Below are 7002 nucleotides of genomic sequence, written 5' to 3'. Positions count from 1 at the left end.
GCATAAGGAACTGCTTTCATGCTCTCTATATCCCTAGGTGTCGAAGGACACTACTTCTTAGATAGAGCAACTCCATGCTTAAAAGGTAGAAAACCTTTCTTGGAGTTCTGCATGTTAAAACGAGCTAATACTTCATCAATGTAGGGCTCTTGAGATAAAACCAACATCCTTTTCTTGCGATCCCTTATAACTTTGATCCCAAGGATGTATGCCGCTTCACCTAAGTCCTTCATGTCAAATTGTTTGAACAACCATGCCTTTACTGATGATAACATCTCAACATTGTTTCCAATGAGTAAAATATCATCTACATATAGTACTAGAAAAACCACTGCATTACCTTCACTTCTCTTATACACGCACGATTCGCTTGGACTTTGTTCAAATCCATATGACTGGACTGCCTGATCAAAACGAATATTCCAGTCTCTAGAAGCTTGTTTAAGTCCATAAATAGACCTCTTAAGCTTTACATACCAGATGCTCTTGGCCTTCCTTAATGAATCCTTTTGGTTGCTGCATATAGATGGTTTCTTCAAGACTTCCATTAAGAAAAGCTGTCTTGACATCCATTTGCCAAATCTCATAATCGAGATGAGCTGCTATAGATAAAAGAATACGGATTGACTTAAGCATGACTACCGGTGAAAAGGTTTCCTCATAATCGATACCTTCTTTCTGAGTATACCCTTTCGCAACAAGTCTTGCTTTCCAGGCTTTCACCTTTTTATCTAATCCTCTCCTTTTCTTGTAGATCCACTTACATCCAATAGGTTTTATACCTTTGGGTGGTTCCACGAGCTCCCAGACCTGATTAGAATACATTGATTCTATCTCAGATTCCATCGCCTTTTGCCAAAGATCTGCATATTTGTCTTGTGCTGCCTCTTCGTATGTACGGGGGTCATCATCATGTTCACCAGAGACCAAGTCTGAAGACTCACCCAAAAACATGAATCTATCAGGCTGTTGAACAACCCTCCCACTACGACGAGGCACTGGTGCGGTATTAGTGACAGGTTGTACATTATGTTGTGGTTGTTCTACTTGTACTACAGCTTCATGGGTATTATTTGTCCTTCCCACTAGTTCCTCTAAAACGACACTACTCATGGGTTTGTGATTCATTATATATTCCTCCTCTAAGAATCTTGCATTGGTGCTAACAATGACATCCCGATTCTTCGGACTATAAAATAAATATCCTTTCGTTCCCATGGGGTAGCCTACAAACAACCTTACTTCTGTACGAGATTCTAACTTAGTCGCGTTCTTGTTCAGCACATGTGCTGGACAACCCCATATTTGAATATGTCTTAGACTCGGTTTATCCCCGGTCCACAATTCTAAGGGGGTTTTAGGAACTGACTTAGAAGGTACTAAGTTCAGAAGATAAGCTACTGTCTCTAAGGCATGTCCCCAAAATGACTTGAGTAAATCCGAATAACTCATCATCGATCTAACACTCTCTAAAAGAGTCCAGTTCCTTCTCTCTGCTACACCGTTCTGCTGGGGTGTGCCTGGTGCAGTTAACTGGGATTCTATCCCATTTTCTGATAAATATTCCCTAAATTCTCCAAGCAAGTATTCGCCACCACGATCTGATCGTAGTGACTTGATACTTTTATTAAGTCGCTTCTCCGTTTTAGCTTTGTACTCTTTGAACTTATCAAAGCACTCAGACTTACGGTGCAACAAATAAATGTACCCATATCTAGAATAATCATCAATGAAAGTGACAAAATATTCATAACCACCTCTTGCTTGAATATTCATGGGTCCACATAAAACAGAGTGAACCAATTCTAACAGTTGTTTGGCTCTATTCCCTTTTGCCTTGAAAGGCCTATTAGTCATTTTACCTTCCAAGCAGGATTCACAAACTGGAAATGGCTCCACTGCCAATGAGCTTAAAGGCCCGTCTACTACCAGTCTTTGAATCCTCCTCAAGTTAATATGACCTAATCTCAAGTGCCAAAGATATGTTTGGTTCAAACTAGAAGGTTCCTTTCTTTTAGTAGAGTTAGAAGATGTGTTGTTCAATTCCCTAAATTACAGTTGCAGTGCAGGTTGACTAGGATTAATTATATACAAATTGTCTTGCAATGTACCAGAACATATAATTCGTTTATTCATCATAATAGAAACATTACGATCCAAACAAACATTATAACCATCCAAAGCAAGTTTAGAAACCGAAATTAAATTTCTTCTAAAAGAAGGTACATAAAGACAATTGTTCAAAACCAAAATCCTATTAGAACCAAAAGATAAATGAATAACTCCTACTGCAACTACTGCTACTTTCGTAGCATTTCCCATGAACACGTATATCTCACCATCTCTAAGCATTCTGGATAGTTGGAACCCCTGCATAGAAGTACAAACATGATCAGTGGCTCCTGTATCTACACACCAAGTGCTCGTAGATATAGCCGCTATAAATGTTTCTGTAACTAGAGAAAGAGACATACCAGTATTGTTTATCTTCTTAGGAAGAGGACAATCCTGTTTCCAGTGACCTGACTGTTTGCATATGAAGCACTTTCCCTTAGGTTTTTTCACACCACCCTGAACTCCCACTGCCTTCACAGCTTTCTGTGTCTGAGCCTTTTTCTTCTTCTTAATACCTTTCGGCTTAGAGGAATAACCTTTCTCAGCCACATTCACTTGAACACTCTGCCGAAATAATCCTTCAGCTGCCTGAAGTTCTGTCAGCAGTTCTGCGAGACTATACTGCCTCTTGTTCATGTTGTAATTCAAGCGGAACTGCTCAAAACTCTTGGACATGCTCATAAGGATAATGTCAATCTGGGTTTCCCCGTCAAGTTCAGCACCAAGGATCTCTATCTCATTCAGATGCGACATCATCTTGAGAACATGATCCCTTACAGGTGTGCCTTCAGCCATCTGAGTGTTCATTAAAGCCTTCATGGCTACTTGCCTAGCAGCCCTATTCTGATCTCCAAAAAGTTCCTTGAGATTAAAGAGCATATCCGAAGCAGTGGCCATAGACTGATGCTGATGCTGCAAAACACCCGACATTGCTGCCAGAATGTAACATCGCGACATCTCATCAGCCTTAATCCACCGTTATAATACTCTTTCTCATCTTCAGGAGCATCAGCAGCAGGCTGTTCAGGCTTGGGTTCATAAGTGCAAAACTTGTACTCCTCAGCAGTCAACACAATGTCCAAATTTCGTTTCCATTCAATATAGTTAGGTCCGGTAAGTTTGTTATCCTTAAGTATGGTGAATAGTGGATTAAAGCCCATTTTATCCCGAGAATCATGCATAAAAACATCACATAAATAAGGGTGCATTAATTATTAAGATCTAAATTATTAAAATTTAATGCACTAACATCTAAACACCATAAGCTTCTGGTACGCCACGATGTGTGACATGTATACCACCTAATTTTGTTTAAATGTTACTTCGGTCCTATTACTAAACAATATGCCACGTTGGGGTGGACTATATTATTTTTCATAGCTAAGTGTATACCATCATCAAATCTTAAATTATTCGAAATCTATGGAACTTGGTACGCCACGATGGGTGGCGTGTATACCTTCCAATATTCGTAATTTTGCCTTGAATAGAATACTTCAATTTAATATTCATCAATGGTTTGATTTCCAGGTAGTGGAGGAGTCACATCGGTCTCGCATAAAACCCACAGCCTTACAAGTTCGATGAACCCGTTTTTGACAAAATCGCCCCAAATCAGAAATAAAGAAAATCCGTATTTATTCCTTTCAAAATTTATTAATTTAAGAAGTTTGTTCTAGTAATTTCTATAACATTCTAGACACCACAAATTACATGCCACGATGGGTGACGTATATATAATTTATATTCGTCTTTATGTTAAATTACCTACAACCAATAATGGAGACCATGGGATTTAATTTCATATTAATTCCCTCTCCCAGTTAGATTTTTTTATTTATTAAAATTGAGGAATTTTAAAATTAAATGGGGCCCTATGTTGTTATAATTATGTCTAATCATGCATTCAAAATACAAACATAATTTTAGCAACATATAACATTTAATTAAAGCAATAAATAAATTTTATGTCCATGTCGTCCTAATTAAGTTAAACATGCAATTTTAAAAGAATTACACACATAATTAACGACACACATAATCAATAAATTAAAGCAATAATTAAAATTTAATGGAAAAAATTAAAATAAATTTTCCACTATTATGGCCCTTGAAAAAAAAATCCAATTCTCAAAAAAAATATGCCCCAAGCGCGCCCCGACGCCCCCAGCAGCCCCAGCTGCCGCAGCAGCCCCAGCAGCCCCAGTAGCCCCAGCAGTCCCAGCTGCCGCAGCAGCCGCAACAGCCCCAGCAGCCCCAGCCGTCCCAGCTGCCGCAGCAGCCCCAGCAACCCCTTGTAATCGCACAGCGGAACAAAAAACTACCGGAATTGATTTCCGATCGCACATAACTATTACAAAATACCCGGAACAATTACAAAAAAAATAGATCTAATACAAAACTAATTTTGTAAAATCTATTCTAACACGATCAACCCTCGTGTAAATTACAACCACGATTAAACCACGTGGAAACCAAAACAAAAATTAACCACGATTAAACCACGTGGGATCCAAACACATAATTAAAATATACATGGCCATAATACTGGATTAACAACCTGCATCAAAACCAATACAAGCAAAACACTATATACACGCATATATAATTACGACATGGACATTATATCATAAAACGTAGAATCCATTACCAGGCTCTGATACCAATTGTTGGGAACCACGGACTTAGGGTGTTACTACGTTTTACTATAAAGATTACGAAAAGAGGATTACCTTGTTAATGGTTGATTCCACGCTCTTCTATTGTTTTTCCAAATTCCCTTGAGCGAAGTGTGGCCTCCGTCTTCTCAAGTTATCCTCTCTTCTTGCTCCTTGGTGGCTACAATATGTTTTCACACAATTCCAAGCAAGAAGAGAATAAGAATATATATAGGCTACAATAGGGACCATGGATAATTAGGTTGGGCCTTCTAATTACATCTTAAGCCTAGCCCAATGTAATTAAATATTAATTCAATCCACTAAAGAATTAATATTTGCACTACCTTTCCTAATACCGTAATTTAATTAATTCGGTTCCAATATTATTTGCTTATTAAATTCCCCATGTTTAAAATATCATATGTCCATTGATTAAATAAATTACTGATAATTTATTTAATTAATATCTTTTATCCTTGATCATCCACTCAACCTTTATTTAATTATGCCAGAATAAATTCCACCTGCAGGGTTTCACATAATTAAATCTTTTTGAGCTTTCAAGGGGACATCATTAACCCGAATATTATCGGGACATGGATTCCTTCAATAAATAATATCCACCATGTATATAATTCCATCACCCAAAATATAATGATATAATTCAAAAGAATTATTTCATATATAAATCAAAGCATGTAAATAATATACACGTGTCAATTACTATTTCCGGATTAAGAACCTAAGCATTAATAATAACATAGAATCTTAGTTCTCCTTCTTAATCAGTATTAAGGGAACAATTCTAAATTTGATCCTGTTCAATATACATAAAATATACTAGTATTATTTATTAGTCAATATAAACTAATCTAAATAATACTACAGCCATACCAGTGGATTGTCCAACACCACATGTGCTGTGAACCTTATTATATTATATAACCGTATTTAACAATCTAATATTCTGTATCCCATTTGATACTAGATTGTTCACAATATATAATATTAGACAACATGTAAACATTCAAATGATTCTCAAATAAACTGGCCAGAAATAAATGTACATACTTCAAATAAATATTTTCAATATACACTAACACAAAGTGCTATTGCTATGATAGGTAATCCAGTTCAACACTCAATGACAAAGCACATCAGCATTAGGTACCATTTCATAAGGGAACATGTGATGGAAGGTACATTGGAATTGCATTTTGTTCCAACAGATCAACAACTAGCAGATATCTTCACAAAACCACTATGTGAAGCTACTTTTACAAGACTGGTAAATGAACTTGAAATGGTTTCAGGTTCTTTCTCTAAATTTGCTTAGTATTTGTTCTCATGCATCAGAATTTATGATCAGTGTTTACAGATTGTCTTATCTCTATGTAATCTGTGCTTAAACTGTAATACATTAAATACTGACTGTTATCTGATGTGGATCTATATACTCTGATAGTGTTTTAAATGTTCAGTGACTATTCAATCCAATGAGGATTACTATGCTAGATACTGACCTAGTAGTCTTTAACATACTAGAAATTCCATGTTTGAATTAGTTGTTTATGTGGAAATTCATTAACACAAGCAAATTCTGATTTTGAGTTTAGTCAAATTTACTTTGTGTATCTTATTACTAAGTCACAAACTAGATTCTTGCTTCTTATCTGTCAAATTCTGATGTCAGTAAATCTTAAGGATGAACCACATGCTTGATAAGCCTCACTTATCTGAAGAAAAGAAAAGAAAATAAAATTGAAGTCAGGTACTCCTTTGAGATCTGAGTAAATATGTGGAAGGGAAGACCCAAGTGCATTGCTGGTATTAAGTAATATGCATTAGAAAAGCAAATAAATTTTTCTTGGTGACTTTTCACATTCTCTGTTTACTGGAGAAATACTCTAATAATAGCATAAATTTTGATAGTAGTTGTGACTCACTTACACTGAGAAACCACTGTAAAAAGGAATTACAAAAGATGCATAAAATTAGCACAAACAGTTGAGGTGGATTCTTGCATAAATTTATTCTATAGTAGACTTCATTATTAATGACAACTTTTAAGCACTTATCTTAGTTATGCCTTATTTCTAAGATGTACTGAAGTTTATCAGACTTTAATTTTTATCTGATATTTTGTTAATGCACACACTTTCACTCCATATGAATGATGAAAATTACTGTGGTGATTAAGTTGTTTTTGACAAACAGTTAAGTGTCA

This window comes from Apium graveolens, chromosome 2, assembly GCF_009905375.1.
Source record: "Apium graveolens cultivar Ventura chromosome 2, ASM990537v1, whole genome shotgun sequence".
NCBI classification, from domain to species: domain Eukaryota; kingdom Viridiplantae; phylum Streptophyta; class Magnoliopsida; order Apiales; family Apiaceae; genus Apium; species Apium graveolens.
The sequence above is the reverse complement of the archived record's forward strand: the minus strand, read 5'-3'. Positions refer to the sequence as shown.